The 20,274-nt window shown below is 38.5% G+C and overlaps 1 protein-coding gene and 1 long non-coding RNA gene across 3 annotated transcripts in view; one reads left to right on the top strand and one right to left on the bottom strand.

The window, feature by feature from the left end:
* Positions 1-20,274, bottom strand: part of plch2a (phospholipase C, eta 2a) — a 245,439-nt gene that overhangs the window by 108,436 nt on the left and 116,729 nt on the right. The gene's annotated exons all lie outside the window — the stretch shown is intronic.
* Positions 14,373-17,574, top strand: LOC124866292. Its single transcript, XR_007037774.1, has 4 exons — positions 14,373-14,431; positions 15,683-15,861; positions 16,091-16,365; positions 17,159-17,574. It is a non-coding gene; the product is annotated as an uncharacterized LOC124866292 (long non-coding RNA).

Below are 20,274 nucleotides of genomic sequence, written 5' to 3'. Positions count from 1 at the left end.
TTTGCAGGTAAGACGACACTTTATTGCTCATGGCTGGACATGGACAGGGTACCAGGCGTGCACACAAACACAAACAAAACATAAGGAACCAGCGGGGAACAAAGGAAACAAACGGGCTTAAATACAAAACTGGACAGCAGGGGGAACCAATGACACACGTGATCAGACAATCAGGGGAAAACACAGAACAGGTGTGGGCTTGGGGTGCAGGGAGACAGAAAACAAAGGACTAGACCAGGTAAAATAACAAAACACAAACTCAAGAACTCAAAACACAAGCAGGTATGACAGCTATTGACTTTGCAAGTACTGACAAAATGTCTAAAAAACTGCATAAGGGATCAGAAGGAACCACAGAGACTGAAGCTAGTGAGGCTAAAGACGTGGACTCACAATGATCCAGTATTGGGAGCCATAGCATCACTCCGCTCGAAATTGGCAGGTTTTAAAGCTGAAATCTGTACTGCCATCGATGAGACTCTGCTAATCAATCAAGTTCACTGAGCCTTAAGAAGAAAGCTTGGTGACACAGACCCACTGAGGCCTCTGATTTTAAAGGTACACCACTGCCATCAGGATATAATGAAAAAAATCAAGGGCATCAAAGAGATTTTCTGTTGTGGACAGAACGTTCGCATATTTCGAGATCTTCCCCCAGAGGTGGCTAAACGCCAAGCGGCTTTCACTGCAGGGAGGATGATGCTTTGTGACAAACCAGGGATCAGATATGGTCTTCTATACCCAGTTAAACTATGGCTGACCCACAAAGGAATCGAGAAGTTCTTCACAGACCCAGAGGAAGCGGCATGATATGTGGAGTGCTTACTCCGGAATGGGCACAACAGCTAATTCGTTTTATCACCATCATCAGTGGAGGAGTATAAGGTCTGAGAGTTAACTGGTGGCAAGTGTCTTTTACCATCATGCCTTTCGTTTTCTTGGCATGATTATTTTCCTTTTACTAGTGAAGAGTTTTAAATTCACTTGGCTTTCGGCAATTTTTGTAACAAATGTACCTAAGCTTGATGTATTTACCCTAGTTGCGGTTTGGCTTATTAAGGATGGGGTTGGGTTTATTGTCTTCTGGTTCTCTGCCTATAGAGTCATGCTAGGGTCTAGATTTTGAGCACACATGTCTTGGGTTTATAGAGAGGATAGTTGGTGGTTTATGTGGTCCAGGGTGGAATCTGGAGCTCTCGTTCCCCTGGTCTATTTTGGTATATTATAAATAGGTTTTGTGAGTGTTCCATTTTTGATGTTTCTGTGGTCTTTTGCAATGGGAAAGGGTCAGGAGATGGGGAGGTGCTATCTGGAAAATTCAAGGTCAGTCCCAGGTGACTTCAGGATACATCACATCAACGAAGACATATATCAGAACAGACAGTGAAGAAGGCATGAGAGGGTTTATTAATGTTTGCTCTTGGAATGTGAATGGAATTAATGAACCAATAAAATGTGGTAAAGTGTTGTCACATTTAAGATTGTTGCATTCAGATCAGATTTTTTTTTACAAGTGACACATCTTAAAATGGATGCTCACAGCAAAATTATATCTAAATGGAAAGGGCAAGTATTTCAGTCAAAATTTTCTGAAAAGGCGAGGGAAGTAGCAATAATTATTGGGAAGAATGTACCATTTGTACATCAATCAACAACTGCTGACAAAGATAGAAGATTTGTTATAGTTGTTGGAGAGATTCGGTCCACTCCAGTTACATTATCGAATATTTACGATCCAGATAGAGATAATGAAGAATTTCTCAAAAAACATTTAGTTTTATTCCAGAAATGTCAACAACTAATTTAATTATTCGGGGTGATTTAATTTAGCTCTTGATGAGTATCTGGATAGATCCTACAACCAAAGGTGGACTCCTTCTAATACTTCAGTGTTTTTAAAATCATATATCTCCAACTCTGGGCTTATTGCTCGAATCAAGAGGAAATCATTTTTGGAATCATACAGCTTGGAGACTAGATCCTCAACTTTTTTAGAGGCAAATGATGTGGACAGGGCTTCTCCCAGTTTGTTATGGGAGACATTTAAGGCTTACGTATGCGGGTGTATTATTTCATTTCAGTCCTCCGAACAAAAGAAAAATAATCTTGAACGTTTGAGATGCTGAGATATAAAACTGGATTCGGAAAATGCAAGTCATCCATCAATAGAGCTACACAGCAACATTTCTGCTCTGAAGTACACACTTAAGAGAAGGTATTTAAATGAAGAGCTTTGTCGTTTGCATCTCCTATAGCGGCTAACCCATCATTCACTCCCTCGGTCATCGATGGTGCATTTGACCGATGGAAGGAAATGAAGTTACAAAATGTTCGTGATTCATTTCAGGAGCTTAAAGAGAAATACAATTTGCAGACTAGGGTTTTTTTTAGATATCTGTACATAAGGAATTATGTAAGATCCCATATTCGAGCTTAGATCAATGTTTAGCAGACTGTATGACAGGAAGAAATTCTATTTAATTCATATTTGAAACATTGTTAACTATTTCACAAATTGACATGGCTAAAGTAAAGATTGCATTTGAAAAAGAACTTGGGGTAGAAATTCATAATTATGTTTGGACCATAGGTTTGAGGTATGTCAATTTGTGCTCTATAAACGCACATCACTGTTTAATACAGTTTAAAATACTTTTCAAGCTTCATAAAATACTTTTGCACAGCTTCATAAAATATTCCCCAAGGTTTCACCAATCTGTGATAAATGTAGGTGTGATGAGGCAAGTTTACTTCATAGTTTTGTAATCTGTAAAAAACTGCAGAGCTTTTGGACTTCAGTATTTTCTTCTTTTTTCACACATTTTTGGGATGAGACTTCAGGCTGACCTGGTTTGGATTGTAATTGGACTTTCGGAACAATCGACAAAGCCTAATAGGGAGTTTTCCTTTCCACTGTCACAACATGCATGCTCAGTATGAGGGATTACTGCAAAGTCAACGCCAGTGACTGTCCACTGTCTCAACATGCTCATCCAGGAGGAGTGACTGCTACAAGTCTCTGACTCGATGCAATCTGCTGGGTTTCCTTAGATAGAAAAAACTTTTTATCCAATTTGAATAAATAATTGAATCTGACTGCACTGTTTCATAGTAAGGATTAATTGGAATGTATGTACCTGACTTGAAATCAGTATATAAATAAACCTTTATTGATTTGAATTGAATTGACATTTCTAGAGCAGAAAAGAAGAGTTGTTTGAAAATTCTACCTGGGATCTGGGATCAGAGTAAGGATCGGTAGAAAAGTTTGCAAGGTACTAAGGTGACAAACTGCACCTGTGAACCCAGTGAGGTGATGCTAAAACAGAGGGTTTCAGTATGTTTTTGAAGTTCCAGTTTGGGTCGGGCTTGGATTGCTCCCTGGTTAGTGTTCTGAACCACCTAGTCACAGTGGAACATTATAGATTCCAAATATTACTGTTCTAATACACACCACTAAAGACTATTGACTGACAGATTTCCACATTTCCCTAATTCAACATTTTCAGAGACTCCAAGAAGTTTCCATAAATCACAACAACAAAGTTCTTTTTACGGGCAGAAATAAGTTCATAGACTGGTACAACAAAACTTAATACATTTCCAAAGCATAGAAATAGTAGAAGTAGTAGAAGTAGTAGAAGTAGCAATCTGTGTGAAACACTAAAAAATAAATAATTAAATAGAAAATGTCTTATATATGTTTTTTTTTTATGTATAAAATAATCCGGGTGGGAGTCAGGGACTCAGATTGGACAGTGGCTGTAAGGAATGACTCCTGGAATCGCTGTCCTAGATGTAGTGAAAGTGGAGCTCTGCAAGAGGGTGAAAGCTGCACAGCGAGATGTACCAAAAGTCAAATTAAATTTACCTCCAAATGATTCTTATAACTTCCCGAAGCCAAGAAGGGAATATGGAAGGAGAAAATTTGCTTTCTGTGTGTGTGTGTGTGTGTGTGCGCGTGCGTGCGCAAGCACGTGTTGATGCGAGAGAGAACAATCATGTTCCCATTTGCAGTTATAAATAACAAAAAGAGGATATTGCATTTACCTCTGCTTGGGCGCAGACATATTAAGGCCAGAACAAGCTCAGTCTGTGGAGTTTATGATGCCCCTGTGCACTTAGCATGATTGCTGCTTATTGAAGGGAAGGTTACAGCAGGCACAGGTTGGATGAATGTGCAGGAAGCTTATCCACTTCTTCATAATGTGTTAACAAAGCATTCAAATACAACAGGCAACAAGAAAAATGTAGCACTTCCCTGCCTCTGGCAGTGTTTTTCCAGGGTGACACCATCATTCTGACTGGAACGGGCAATAAAAGACAACAAAGAAACATTAGGATTCAGTTGCCTGTTGTTTTTGTTTATAATTATTAAAAGGAGAACAATTCACACACTTGTACCTAAAGGCCATTTAAGGTGATCAATTAACTTAACATACATTTTTGAGAACATGGGTGTCCTCCGGGTACTCTGGAGAAAGTGCCCAGAGAGAACCCATACAGAAAGACCCTGGCTGGAATTCAAACCCAGGATCATTTTGCCAAATGGCAATAGTGCTACCAACTGGACCACTGTATGGCCGTGTAGACTTTATGTATATCATTTCCATTTTTTTAATTCTTATTATAGTTGTGGTCAGTTGACCCCCAATCCCCACTGGAGTAACATAATCATATTTTTATACAGTAGACTATAAGTAGGTTATAGAAAACGACTTTAAAGCCCAGTTAGACAATTGGATTACTTTTTTGGGTGTAACATAGAGCCATCTGCCACAAAATATTTTGTATCAACAGGGCCAGCCCAAGGCATGAGCAAACGAAACTTCCAATTGTGACATTTAACACAGTTTCGGAGTAGTAATGAACCTTACCTGCTGGTAAGCTGATAACATATATTTCACCTAATACCAGTTAAGGATTTAAAACATCTAAGCAAAAAGTACCTAGGAGAGAAAGATTTTATAATTCTTTTAGGGACATCGTCATCAACTAAGAGGTTTGCATATGTGACCGAGAGTGGCCGCCATGTCTTCTCTGTTCATCGAATCTGATATACTCAACCTGTTCATTACAATGGTTCACAGTAGGAGGTTGTGTCTGGGCAGAAATATTTAGTTTAGGATAAAAAAAATTTAATATTGTTTATTTTATTGTGTTTTGTTTTGCTTGCGGTGCTTAATTGTTTGAGTGAATTAGGCCACTGAGCCTGAAGCTCAGAAAATGTGTTTTTGTTGGTGCCTTAAGGTTGCAACAAACTTTATTTAAATGAGTGGTTTAAAGACTTCACAATTTAAATGGAAAGTTGAGCTTATTCTGTTTTAGCTGTTTTCCCTCTCACTAACCCATATAAAAATATGTCTGCATAGTCCTTATAGACATGCTAAATTGTGTCATTAGCTTATCTGCTAATGCTAAAATTTAAGCTCTGCTAATGCTTAGACTGCAACCACCATTAGTTTTGCTTTTTACTACACCACTTGTTCAGTTCGAGCTGCGATCAGCCATAGCATACCACCAGCGCTCATACACACTTTGGTATTTTTATTAAAGGTACTTAAAGGTACATGTAGGAGTAGGATTATTTAGTAACCCCTTAGAGGGGTTACTAAATAGCACCACAGCTGCTTTTTACTTTGTGGTTAGCTGAACCACTAATTCCAGATGTGACATCACCACTGTCTGTCCTTTAGTTCACCATCTTGTGAGTTCATAAATGTTTTTCACTGCCATCTTGGTAGCCCTTCATTTGCTTCAATCAATCATTGTAATTGCTAGTTAACACAACATCAAGAATCAATTGTCCAAAATGTTGTTGATTTATTATTCAGCCAATTATTTTTGAAAAATTATTTTATCAAATAGTGTTTTATTTTCCCTTCTACTTTGCATTGTGAACTGGTTGCTTTAACACCTAGCAACTGTTGTTCTTTGTTAGATTACAGAGCTAACTTGGCCTCATTCCCAATTCCTCAAAACAAAACCATCTTAAACACATACAGTGAGGTGAACGAGTATTTGATACACTGTCAATTTTGCAGGTTTTCCCACTTGCAAAGCATGTAGAAGTCTTGAATATTTATCAGAGATACTCTTTAACTGTAAATGACAGAATCTAAAACAAAAATGCATAAAATCACATTGTGTGATTTTAAGTAATTAATTTGTATTTTATTGCATGACATGAGAAGTAAGAATTCCAACTCTCACAGGCCTGTTAGTTCTTCTTTAAGAAGCCCTCCTGTTCTCCACTCATTTCCTGTATTTACTGGACCTGTTTGAACTCGTTAACTGTATAAAAGACACCTGTCCACACACTCAATCAAACAAACAAACTCCAACCTCTACACAACGGCGAAGACCAGAGAGCTGTATGAGGACATCAGGGAAAAAAAAGTTGACCTGTACAAGGCTGGGATGGGCTACAGGAAAATAGCCAAGCAGCTTGGTGAGAAGGGAACAACTGTTGGCGCAATTATAAGAAAATGGAAGAATTTCAAGATGACAGTCAATCTCCCTCGGTCTGGGGCTCCATGCATCAATGATCACGAGGAAGGTGAGCGGTTACAACGCAACGGAGGCACGCATCCTTCGGGAGAAGAAAATTACATGTGGGTTTTCATTAATTTTCCCCACTGGCCAAAACTCATGAGAAACTCAACGAGTTAAGCTTGTAAGTATAGGAAGACTTGCAAGTTTTACTTTACCGATCGAAGACATTCATTTAACACGTAACCTAAGAAAAACCCACGGAGATTTTCCAAGGAGACGAAATTTTACTCTTTGTTTTTGTTCCAGTCGACTGCTGACGGTCCGTCATATTTTTCCCCTTTTGCCAAAAGAGGAAGGCCGGCAGTTTTTGAGTTTGTTACGGACACGTAACAAACTACCCCCTCTCCCCCTGCTCCAGAGAAGATGAAACCAAGTAATCCTGTTTTGTTTTATTTCTATTAGAAATAGCTTGGGCTGGATAGTGTAGGATTTTAGAGCGATTTAGAATTGTCACTTATAGTCCAATGTGTTCTAAGTTGTATGTGCCTGCAATGTCTTATTGAAACTTTGATTGCTGTTGGACTCTAATAGCCGCCGCGCTTTGAAGCTGTGTGTGTCTCACTCTGTTTGAACACCTGAGCGCTGACTCAGGTGAACTTAAAGTTGGACTGCTAAAACCTCGTGGTGGAATACTCACTGTTCCATTGTCTTCACTCTTCGTGTTTTTCCACTGGTTGCCGCGTAAAGGTTTTACAACCTTTTGTGTTTCACTGAGCTCCAATTTTGGGGGGTTTATGACTGCAGCCTGGTGGAGGCTGCTCCCAAAGCTTCGCCCAGTACCATATTTTCTATTGTTTTTGCCATAACTGCTGGTTTGACTTTCATACACACTCAATGTTTTATTTTTTTAGTTAGTTATTTTACCCCTTTTGTGTAGAACCTTTGCATACTTGATTAGGTGAAGATTATTTAATCAGAATAGCGAGGTGTATCAGGGCTGTTGATTTAATAAATTTCACATAGATACAGAGAAAGCGTTTGTGTTTATTTTGAGCAAGAGTGATTTGTCTGTCAAAATAAGGTCAAAGTTTCCACACCTTCGGTGAAGTGGTTAATTAAACAGTGACATCTAGTAATAGTTATCAATTATTACTGAGAATTTAATTATTATAATTATCAAGGTCCTTGAGCCATAATTACAGCACCAGAGGACATCTCTGACTTTGATTCGTAGGTAATGATTTTTTGATTAAGAATTTCTTTTTTCAAATTATGATTTTAAATTATAATTATTGATAAATATTAATTAACCAATAATCATAATTCTTACATAACCAAACTATTATTGCACATCATCCTCTGACAACCATATAACGCTAACAATCCCAGACAGTTTATTTTCCTCCACCTTTTGGATATGGACTTGAGGTGAAGGCAGAGAGCACAACCGAGTCTTCCTCACTACACCTGTACATATCTCAGAAATCATACTGAACACAATAAAGCAAATAATTAATTTGTGCACACACCTTTATGAGCCATTAACAATGTTAATTATAGCGAAGACATTGTTAATGAATGATTTATACAAATTAGTTCAAGATTAAACTGAGAGTTAGATATAAAAAAGCAACACTAACAACACTAAGACACTAAATTACGCTTGTCTATTCACCACAAACTCTATTTAGATTACTAATAGCAAATATTAATGGATTTACACTGAAACCATTTCATCTTTACAAAATCATTTACAGTTGCAGGATATATGCACTGCATTATAATTAGCTCTTTAGATCTTTTTCAAGACATGCAGTTATTCCCATCATCATTAAAAACCTTAAAATATATTACACCTTCAACTTTTGTAATGAAAAAAGCTGTTTCTTTAAACACAATTTTTCAAAAATTGAAAGAGAAAACAATTAGCCCATCCCATACTTATGGGTTTAGGATAGTTGGCCTCCCTGGATCAGGGGCAGGACCCTCATATGGAGTTACACAACCATCTGAAGAAGCCAGATGGTGAGCATGGAACAGAGAAACGTCACACTCTCTGCTTACTTCTGCATGCGAACAACAATCATCACTGATGGTAAGTGTGTCTGCCAGAGCAACATTTCTGAAAAAATTTACTTGTTGTTTCAATTCATATTAACCAGTACATGTCACCCTTGGTTGGTTTATCTTTGCAATTCTGTTTCTTATTCTCAAAACAATTATCTTTTTTAAACATTATATCTTTGTCAGGAAAATCATTCTTAATGAATGACTTCATTACTAAGAATAATTGATGTTATGTTTTTGACAGAAACATGGTTAGATGAAAATAGTGAGAGAGTCAGCATCTCCCATTTACAGTTTTCTAAGTGAGAGCAGTGAGCATAAAAGACGAGGAGGGGTGGCTACTTTGTTTCATGATTCGCTGATTGGTTAAAAAGGAGGTCTTGGGTAATTTTGACTCATTTGAACATCTGGCGGTCCAGGCAAATAGTCCTGCTTGTACCATGTGTATGAATGTTTAGAGGCCTCCGAAATCCAGAAAAAACTTTTTCAATGATTTCAATAAGCTTCTACCAGTAATATGTGTTAATTAAGATTTTGAAGTCTTATTGTGTGAGACTTCAACATTCATGTGGAAAACCCCAAAGATAGGACAAAAGAAATATGTAATACACATAAGAATTTGGTTTGACCTAACATGTTACACATCCAGTAGACAAAAGGGGACATACTTTGGACGCAACCATCAGTAAGGGTCTGAACATTTCCAAGGTCATTGTAGCTGATGTTCCCCTATCTGACCACTTTTCTGTTATTTCTGAAAGCATAATTTCAGTTGACTCAAGTAGCCAAAGAGATATTATAAGAAAACACTTTATTCAGGGCAGTGCTTCTGAAACCTTTAATAACATTTACTCTTCTACTTTATCCTGTAACTCAGTAAAAGAGCTGATTCCATTGCTCCCATAGAGGTGAAGGTTATCTCTGATAAAAAAAATGGAAAGTGGAAATGCTATAACGGTGAGAAGTGGAAAAAAAGAAGCGTTGAAATGCCAAATGGAGGTGGTCTAAAACTGGACTCCTGGTTCACTATGACATCTATAAAGACAGACTTCACAGATGCAACTTACAACTGAAGAAGCAAGGGAATCTTTCTTTTTTGAAATCATCAATAAAAAGATTAACAGTTCTCATGCCCTATTTGCCACATTTGACAGGTTCACAAACCCTCCTGTCTCTAGGATTTAAACTCCACTCTACCAGGGCCTGCAATGAATTTGCTAACTTTTTACTGAGAATTTTACTGAGAATTTGCTAACTTTTTACTGAGAAAGATTCTAAAGATTAGTGAAGTAGTCTGTACATCAATATCAAGTCCAGCACCAAAGATGTGTCCAATCAGAGCAAATTGGACAAAATAACACTATTCTGCCAAATCAACTACAAAAGCTTAAAAGAAGATATTTCACCCACAGCTTTTTTTAAGAAGGTCTTGCCTGTTATACTGCCTGATTTCATTTAAATAAACTCATCCATGTTTTCAGGTATTTTCCCCAAGGCCGTAAAAACAGCAATTATTGAACCACTGTTGAAAAAGAAAAATCTGGGCAAGTTGCTATTGCAAAATTACAGGCCCAATTCAAATCTCCCATTTGTCAGCAAGGTTCTTTACAAAAACTGTATTTCAAAGGTTACACACTTTCTTAACAATGACCAGCCACTTTGACGTCTTCCAATCGGGTTTCCATGCTAACTACAGCACCGAAACTGCCCTTGGCAAGGTGTTCAATGACATACACATAAATGCAGACTGTGGGGGAACCACAGTGCTGGCATTATTGAACCTCAGCGCAACATTTGACACTGTTGATCATGGTATATTACTGGAGGGACTGGAGAACTGGGTCAGTCGTTCTGGTACAGCACTTGGCTAGTTTGAGTCTTACTTGAAAGACAGGGACTTTTTTGTGTCAATAAGTAACCTTACATCAGAGTTGACTAAAATCACATGTGGGGTTCCCCATGGTTCCATCTTGGGGCCCCTCCTTTTTTAATATCTACATGCTCCAACTTTTAGCTCGATATGTAACAAACAACAAGATTAGTTAAAATAACTATGCAGATGACACACTCTACAATGTCACTAAGTGATTATGAACCTATTTAAGCATTGGGTAGATGCATAGAACAAATCAATGTGTGGATGTAGCATAATTTCCTCCAGTTGAATAAAAACAAAACTGAAATAATAAGTTTTAAACCCATCGAGGAGCAATCAAAAGCCAGCCCACAGCTTCAGTTTTTAATGCTGAAGTCAGCCTTCTATCACCTGAAGAACATTTTCAGGATTAAAGGTCTACTGTCCGGGCGCGGTGCAGTTGGTGCAGGGGTTTAAGCATGCAGCCCATATACTGAGACTTTAGCAGTCCTGGGTTTGAGTTCTAGCCCCAGCTACAATTTGCTACATCTCTGCATGTGTTTATCTTTAGTCGAATTGATTAGTGCAACAATGTCTTCCAAGGTGTGCCTAAAAAATCAATTAGACGCCTGCATCTGATCCAGAACTCTGCTGTCCATGTCCTCACTAAAGCTAAGAAACTAGAACACATCATCCCAGGTCTAAAGTCCTTACACTGGCCCCCTGTATCTCAAAGAATACACTATAAAATACTTCTGTTAGTTTATAAATCATTGAATACCTTAGCATGAAAAATTATCAGATTCCAGACTACTCAGATCTTCTGGTTCAAGTCTACTCTGCATCCGAACCAAACATGGAGAATCAGCATTCAGTTCTTATGCTCCACTCCACAGTTTTTAAATTCCTGGTTTTTAATTGTTCTTTGCTAGAATCTACTGTTCTCTTGTCCTACCTGCCCAAGTCTGATTCATGCCAGTTTTTTGCCAATGTTCCACATTCTGTTCTTCTCGTGCTGCTCTGTAAGTTTGTTATTTATTTCATTAAAATCCTTTCAATCTCTATGTTGCTCCCACACTTATGTTTGCCAACCAATCAAGCGCGGCAACACCACAGTGATTGAACCACCTTTTAGTGTCTTTGGTAGGTGCCAAGTCCTGCTGGAGAATGAAATCTGCATCTCAATAAAGCTTGTCAACAGAAAAAAGCGTGAAATGCTCTTGAATGTCCTGGTACATGGCTTACTTGGCTGTGAAATATAGAAAACACAGTGGACCAACACCAGCAGATGACATGGCACCCCAAAATTTTCAATGACTGGAAACTCTACACTGTTCTTCAAGCAACATAGATTCTGGGCCTCTCCACTTTTCCTCTGACTCTGGGACCTTGATTTCCAAATGAAAGGCAAACTTTACTTTCATCTGAAAAGAGGACAATGGACCCCAGAGCAACAGTCGAGTTATTTTTCTTCTCAACCCCAGTAAGTGCCTCTGATGTTGTCTCTGGTTCAGAAGGGGCTTGACACGCGGAATGCAACATTGTTAGCCCATGTCTAGTATTTGGCTGTGTGTGGTGGGTCTTGATGCGCTGACTAGTCTAAGCCCATTACTTGTGAAGCTCCCCTTGTCATGATTTGTGGGTTGTTAGCATGACCAAAGTGCAAGCAGGGACATGGGAGCAGTTTTGATTTTAAAACGGCACACTTTTTATCACTTACTTTTTCGTCAGATTGTATAAATCGCAAAAAGCCAGAAGCTAAAGCAGTGAACGTCTTTTTATCTTTTTTTTTTCCAATGAAGAATAGAAACTCACAGCTCCAACAGCACACAAGAGGACGGGGGAGGGGTGGCTGTTAGAGAGCAGAGAGTTGCAGAGCTGAATAATGTGGCAGGCTGCTGCTGCAGAATCAAGAACAGTCAGCTTTCTGCAAGAAACGTCTCTTTGGTCTGATAGTTTCATACACTCCAAAGGCTAAAGATTTGCCATGGCAAATTCAATTCACCAAGGTATCCAAACACTTGTAATTCTATAGCAGCCTAAGGCACAGGAGACGATTCTACCATGGTATTTTCTGCAGGTTTAAAACAGCAAGAGCTTTGTGATGTTTGAAATTATTATTTTCTGAAGGTATCAACAAGAACACATGCGGTATCCCATAGTGTCTCTAAAAACACACACAAAAAAAGAAATCATCATGCTGATTGTCAAGTTCTCCACCAACACAAACCCAAACATTCAAACATTGTTCATGATGATTGCTGTAAAAAGAACTCTCCAGGGGTTGGCAGCTTCTGATACCTCACATGCAAAATCCATAAAGCTGATTTGGAGAAGAGACACTTGTCCCATGCTGCATCCTGCTCTTGCTGCTTCTCTTCTTCACACACTAATAAACAGTTAAATAAAGTCTCCCAACACAAGATTGCATTTCCCACAAGAAAGGCTTTCAACCATGAAGCTGTTGAGGAGTAATAGCACAAGGGCAGCGGAGAGACTCTTTGGATTATAGAAAGGTAAATTTTGAAGTATCCCTTCAGATCATCAGTAAAACATTTCAATTCAGAACAAAACCAGAAGGTATAGTCAATTGCAGAAACATTATTAATATTCTGCCCTTTAAAATAAAAGCTCCGACAATCCCTTTTAATGCCTACGGAGTTGCCAAAGGGGTAGAAATTAGGGGCTTAATGATACATTTTGGTCATGACATTGAGAGAGATATGTGATATTGGATTTACAGGAAAAAAACAAGATTTTACTTTTTCCTTCTGGAAAACTAAGAACCCAATTTTTTCACAAATAGAATAAATATTTCACAAATAAACTGTGTGTTAAAGAATCTGTAATCATGTGCCAAATACAGTTTGAACTACTCCCTATATTCAGGTCTTTAGAGGCAGGACAGTGAGGATCTGGACACAGATAAATCACAGATATTCTGAGGGAGCAAGTTAAACAGGATCAACGGGTGTTGAGGCTAAGTGTGACAGGGATGCATAAGGGATTACTGAGCAAAGAACAGAAATGTATTGTGCATCGGTTTTTGCTCAGAAACCGTACATTTCTGAGTTCCAAAATTTCAAAACATATGTGAAATATTCTGAGAGAAAACTCAAATTCTGACTTTAAAAGCAGAGGTTTCTCACAGTCCCAATCTCAATATCTAAAACGCGTGCTGGTTGTTAACAGCATAGTATACAATGTACAAAGATGTTTATTTGCACTTTTGATCATTTGCATCTAAATAAATTAGCCTCACACAGAACAACAGCCTCTGCTACCAAACATGTTCTCTGGTGTTTTTCGAAATGTATCAAATGCAGAGAAATAGTGTTAGCAGCTTGTACTGGTTATTGTAGATAACTTGGTGGCTGAGCACAGTAATTCGAAACTCACAGTAAAGTTGTGACAAGCAACGGCAACACAATCAAGGCTAGTTCTAAGCTTAGTTTTTCTGTCATTGTTGATTTCCATCATTTGCTCCACTTATATCGAAATAAGTCTGCCATTGGACAAAATAATAACATTGTATCCCAGTTTTAAATGATTAGAAAGGATCAGATGCTCAAGATGAAACTTTTCACTGTCCCTCTTAAATCTAAATATATTTCACAAAAATAATCTCACTGTTTGTCACATTCTTACTGTTAACAAAGTTTTGAATTACAGTGCCTTGCAAAAATATTCACCCTATTTGGCATTTCTCACCTCACAACCTGGAATTAAAATGGATTGTTTGAGAATTTGGACTATTTTAATTACAGAACATGCATGACTATTTTGTCCATATCCATCATATAAAACAGGATTTAAAAAAACGTTTAAATTACAGGTTAAAATGTGACAAAATATGTAAGTAAAATAGGTCTCTATTGCTGGTAAAGAACAGGGCTGCTCCAAATGTTAATTGGTAAGAAATTTTCCCTTTTTTTCAGGTTATTTGTTCAACCCATAATCTCACCTAAAGTCACCGAAATGGCATCAGTCGGCTCTGAACACAGGTTAACTAAGGTATGACATCATTTCAAGATTACTTACCTTGGAACACACAATACAGTTTCCTATACATTACAGAAAAAACATAAAGGTAATTTTGGGGCAAAATTATTTGTAGGAGTTTTGTCATTGTACAAGTCTTTTACAAAAACAACAGTTACACCTCTTCAGTTTCTTTAGTACAAGTGCACAAATTGTACTCTTTGAGTTACACGTCAAAAACGTACATTCATGGTTTTGCTTCAATTGTTCTGAAACATTCATTCATTCATCTTCTATACCGCTATTCCATAGTGGGTGACAGGGGAGCTGGTGCCTATCTCCAGCAGTCTATGGGTGAGAGGCAGAGTACACCCTGGATAGGTCGCCAATCCATCGCATGGCAACACAGAGACACAGGAAAAACAACCATGTACACACTCATTCACACCTAAGGGCAATTTAGAGAGACCAATTAACCTAAGATTTATGTTTTTGGACTGTGGGAGGAAGCCGGAGTACCCGGTGAGAACCCACGCATGCACTGGGGAGAACCTGGGACCTTCTTGCTGCAAGGCAGCCCCATTCCGAGACAAATGGTGCAAAATAAATTCACGCACCTGTATTAACATCTTCTCACAAACACTGTACAAATTTGCTGCTTTGAGTCACAAATGCTGGTTCACAAGTTACACCTTCTTTTTGCTTTCACTTTTTCCCCAATTGTACTGCTGATGGTGGAGGAAAACAATCTGTCTTGTGGGTAATTTGTATGGCCGTACCCCAGAGGGCGCTGTTTGGAAATCCAAACAGCCGTGTTGAGGACTATGGACACTCAGAGGCTGCATCCTTCGCAGGCTGCATTTGTAGGCTGATGACATGATTTATTGTCGAAGCAGATTGTTGAAACGAAAATAGCCATGGCGGAGAAAACTAGTGAAGCACTGAGGCTTTCCATCCAACTCTCTCGACTCTTGAGCCGAGGCATCAACACGTGTCATTTGCTTCAAGTGGACAATAAATGTAAAATAGGCAGAATGACTATAATGAAGTAAATTTCTTGTGTAATTGACAAAATAAATGAATGGTGTTTGTGATGCCAATAAATTGTGAATATGGTGTCAATATGATTCTAATCTGTCTTAATGATACAATGGCTGGATCAAAAGGAGAAATGGAACCAAATACTGGAGATGGTTGTGATGTGTTACTCATTTACTCTGTTTCTATGTGTTCTGGTTTTGCACAGTTAAAACATAGGTTTGTCTTTGTGCTCGTATTTTGCAGTAAAACAAAGGCTCCAAACCTCAGTCACAGTTGTCAAAATTATTTCCTTCCTGATCTTGCCATAGATCAGGTGAAGTGCATCAATTCTTCTTGCAGCAGAACACTCACATGACATGATGATGCCACCATTGCACTTCACAGTTGCAGGCTTCTCCCTTCTTTGACCAAATGCAAAGATGGTAATAAATGAATAATTATTTTTCTCCTTTTTTGTTTTCTTGATTCTTTTTCTGCTTAGACATTTTTCACAAGTTTTCTACCTCTTTAAACCCAAATTACAGTTAAATATTTTCTTACGTGTCTTTGCATCACACAAGAATGACACCGTTGTGATCAGCTAATGCTGTCTTTTTTGTTTATTGTCACTTGCCTTTCCTTCATTTGGGCCAACTATTATTCCATCCGGAGTGGCACAGAGGGGTGGAGAATCTGGGTGGATGACAACAACACCAGGAGAAGCTTCTACATTAAAGATGCCTTGATAGCAGCAAACAAGCGGTGCCACTCCACTAGGAGCCTGTCCACCTCATGGGCTGCCATAACTGAGGTGCCCCTGGAGGCCATTTGTGAGTCAGCTTCCTGGATGGCGCCAAACACCTTTGCCAGGTTCTACAGGGTGAACGTGGCCACGCCCCATCCCTTACAGGGTGTCCTTGAGCAACCGCCTTCCGCGTCCCGGTGAGGTGGGTGCTGCGGCTGTTGTTGCCGTGTTCCTGTGGGTTTTATTTTTTTGAGACCTCTGAACCTTGTTGGTATAAGCCACTGGCGGTCAGTAGGGATGAAATCGAACAAAATTACGGCTGTAACTACGGTTCTATGAATCCCGGATAACTGCCCCTCGGTCCCTCGGTCTCCGTGTGCTTGCGAGAAGCTTCGGAACTGAGCTACCGATGACATGTGACTATATAGACTCTCATGAGCACGTGGAGACAGAGGGACCTAGTGCTCTAACGGTTATCTGGGATTCATAGAACCGTGATTACAATAGTAACTTTTGTCCAAGTGCATAACATTTTCATTTCCCTATAACAGAGATCTTTAACTCTGGTCCTGATGACCCCTGTCCTGCATGTTTTAAATGTTTCCCTGCCTCCACACACCTGACTTCCATAAACAGGTGATTTACAGGCCTCTGCAGCACTTGATGGCACACACACACACACACACACACACACACACACACACACACACACACACACACACACACACACACACACACACACACACACACACACACACACACACACACACACACACACACACACACACACACCCTGTTTGAACTGTGCATATAAATAAAGAGATAGGGTGATAGGGTGTCAAAACTTGGTAGTCTGCACTGCAAAGTGAGCTACCCTTGCTGCAAGTAAAACTGCATCGTTCTTGCCTCTGAGTTGACTTAATAATACCTAACAATTAACTTGGTCCTTCGAGAGCCGGATAGATTCAATAACCTTATTTTCTTTGATTTAACAGTGACTCTGGGATCCGTGGGGGAAGCCTGACGTCGAGTGAACTCTGCCGCACGGCCTCCCTTAACCTGGATGGCTGAAAGTCCCGGGGTATAGATTTGCATCAGATCAGTGGATTATCGTCTTGCTCAACACCGGGTGACTCTCAGAGGATTCAGAGAGTCACCGAGAAGTCAACTCCGAGGTGAGACAGTTTTAAAATAGAATAAGCGCTAAGATAAGAAAAAGACGTTGGTAGTGTGTCGCCGGTAAGGACACTGCATTGGGAAGGTTTTATTCCACCGTGAAGGGAATAGTGACAAATTAGGTAAGATCCCGCCTTGAAGGGGATCAAATAAAATGACTAAGGGTTATTCCCCTGAGAGGGAATAGAATAAGCGCTATAAAAGAATAAAGAACGGAATAAATTGAGCTCATAAAATACACCAAGTTAACTTGGAAAAAATTACAAGGTACCTGAAACTAACTGTGTGACTGTGTTGTGTATGTATGGAGGACTAAGCATTTTGATAGAATCATAGTAGGATTCTGCTAGTCCTGTGTTTTCTTTTGCCCAGACTAAAACTATGTACTGGTGACTTTGGAGATTAAGGTTGGATTTCATTCCAGAAAATTAACACCGCTGCGAATTAGTTGCAGTAGAAGGGCATGTTAATGTCCTCTCCATAAGTCTCATGCCAGTGACCTTTTATCTGGGACATTCATAGTTTGAAGAAAAATAACAAAGAACAATGGGGAAGGGACAGAGCAAAAGCTCTGATTTAAAAGGAGGTGTAAAGTTTATGGAAAATTATGTGAAGGGGGCCGAAGAAATATGTACACGATGGCATAAAAAATACGGATTTTCAGGTAACTTAATTATCACTGAAATACTAAAACTACACAGGGATCTTAAACTGGAGATTATGCATTCAAAAAATTCAAGAGACAATAAAAAACCTTGCCAGATTATACTTTCAAAGGGGACCTTTCAGTCCCTGAGTGCACACAGTTGATAAACAGATTAAAACAAAAAGATGAATTAAAAAAACAACAAGAGCAGCCTTTAACTGACATAGCCATAATACTGAGGCCTTAAGAAAAGCACAGGAAAAAAACTTTCAGCTTAACTGAAAACAAATAAGGGGGCGGACCGCCACCCATCCCAGTTTAGAATACCAAGGTAGCCCCAAATTATAATGGTGTTATACTATGAACGACACCATGATAAAATGCAAAATATTCATTTAACAGGGAAATAATTCCATATTTGGCTCAGATTGTGTGCATTCTTGATTCTCTCCTCTTTGAGAGAAGTTAAATTTCAGCTCTGTGAAACGACCTTCACAAAGAGATGCAGCTGCCTGAAAACAAAGATAAAACATCTGCACAAAAGGCAGAAGCCTGTCTCTGCTGAGAGATGAAGATTGTAACTCTACCCTGCATGTGTCAAACTCAAGGTCCGCGGGCCAAAAGTGGGCCCCAGAAGTTTAGTGATTCTCTAGAAGTAGAGCCTTTTAATATGGTGATTGTGTGCTTGAATGTTATTTTGTCAATCAATAAGCAGTTTTGTCTACATTCTGCCACAATCTGCCTTTTGAAAATGTTTTGAATCTTGCTCTTTATGTAAAAAAAAAAAAAAAAGAGAGAAATTGGCTAAAGTCTGCAGACATAAAATTTACCTGGATTGAAGCTCTAACTATGTTTATTTAATCTGAGATCCTCTCCAAATGCAACAGTATATGTCAGTCTACATGAGATACTAACAACTTCACCTACTGGTATAATATAAAGATCTGAGTGAATATGTGAAACAAACAATGATGAAAGTTTTTCAACAGGTGATGCTCATCCAGGAGGAAGACAGTGTTCCTAGGAAATGCAGCTCATTCATTAACAATCAATTTTTCTCTTACAGGTGGAAGTTTTGCTGACTGATCATAGGCTGGATCTATGAAATATTATGTGCACAGACCAAATGACCAAGGTTCTGACTGACTTATGAACCTCACTGACCTGACAATGATAACATGACACCCAACAGATAACACCTTTAAGGTGGACCCCACTAAGACCACCTTATTGATTCTTGGTGAATAAAAAAAAAAAGAATTGAAGTGTTCAAAACATACCTAGTGGAAACAAAAGGAGTTATGAGGATACGACGTGCATTTTAAGAATAATAGAAGTCAAATTATGTTCAAATCTTTGCAAATAAAATTACTCTGACAGAGAAGTAAGTAAGTAGTGTGTGAATGTGTGTGAATGGGAATGACTGATTTAATTGTAATGCATCTTTGAGGGACCTTAAAAGCGCTAATAAAGGTCTGATCTTCTGATGATGATTGCCAAACCTATATCTTAATAAGGTTTTCAGAATTTTTTCCGAAAAATCATATAAAGATAGCAAAGGTTCTACCTGTATTGAAAATACTGATAACCATAAAAAAGTTCATAGACCCGTCTTCAATTTTTCACAATTCTTTTACAAACAGGGTATTTAAACTTTCATGTGGCCAAATGTTTTTGTGAAATAAATGTTCAGACTTTTTCCAGTCAGGTTCAAAATGATCGAATTAGACTCAAACTTAACACAAGATGAAATGAACCTTAACAGAATTACTGGACTGGACTGAAATAGAGAAAACTTGAGTTAATTGAAACAAACTTTAGTTACTTGAACTAAATACAAAGCTGACTGAAACTGTACGGTGTATCTATAAAACTGGGTAAGACAAACTAAGATTATAAGATATAATATGCCCTTCATTTTTTGTGTACATCAGTGAGTGAGTTTTTATTTTTTATTTTTAATAAGAACTAAACCAAGCATTACTTAAAATAATAGCAACTACCTAAAATAGTGATCTCATTTTTAAATGTAATAAGGACTTACTTTATAAAAAAAAGATAAAATAAAGTCCCCAATAAAATAAAATATGATAAAAAAGAATAAGTATTAGGAAAAACAGAGGCTTTAAACCTCTGCAGGAACAGCACTGACACTGTCGAAAGTAGATCCTAATACAGAAATCTGGAAGTTCACTCTAGGGTGGACAGTCAAAGTTCATCCAAGGACACATTTAGATGAGGCAGAGGGACAAATACAGGGCTTAGTTGAGAGCAAAGAGAGCAACATGC

This window comes from Girardinichthys multiradiatus, chromosome 1 (genome assembly GCF_021462225.1).
Source record: "Girardinichthys multiradiatus isolate DD_20200921_A chromosome 1, DD_fGirMul_XY1, whole genome shotgun sequence".
NCBI classification, from domain to species: domain Eukaryota; kingdom Metazoa; phylum Chordata; class Actinopteri; order Cyprinodontiformes; family Goodeidae; genus Girardinichthys; species Girardinichthys multiradiatus.
This window is presented reverse-complemented; position numbering and strand designations above follow the sequence as displayed.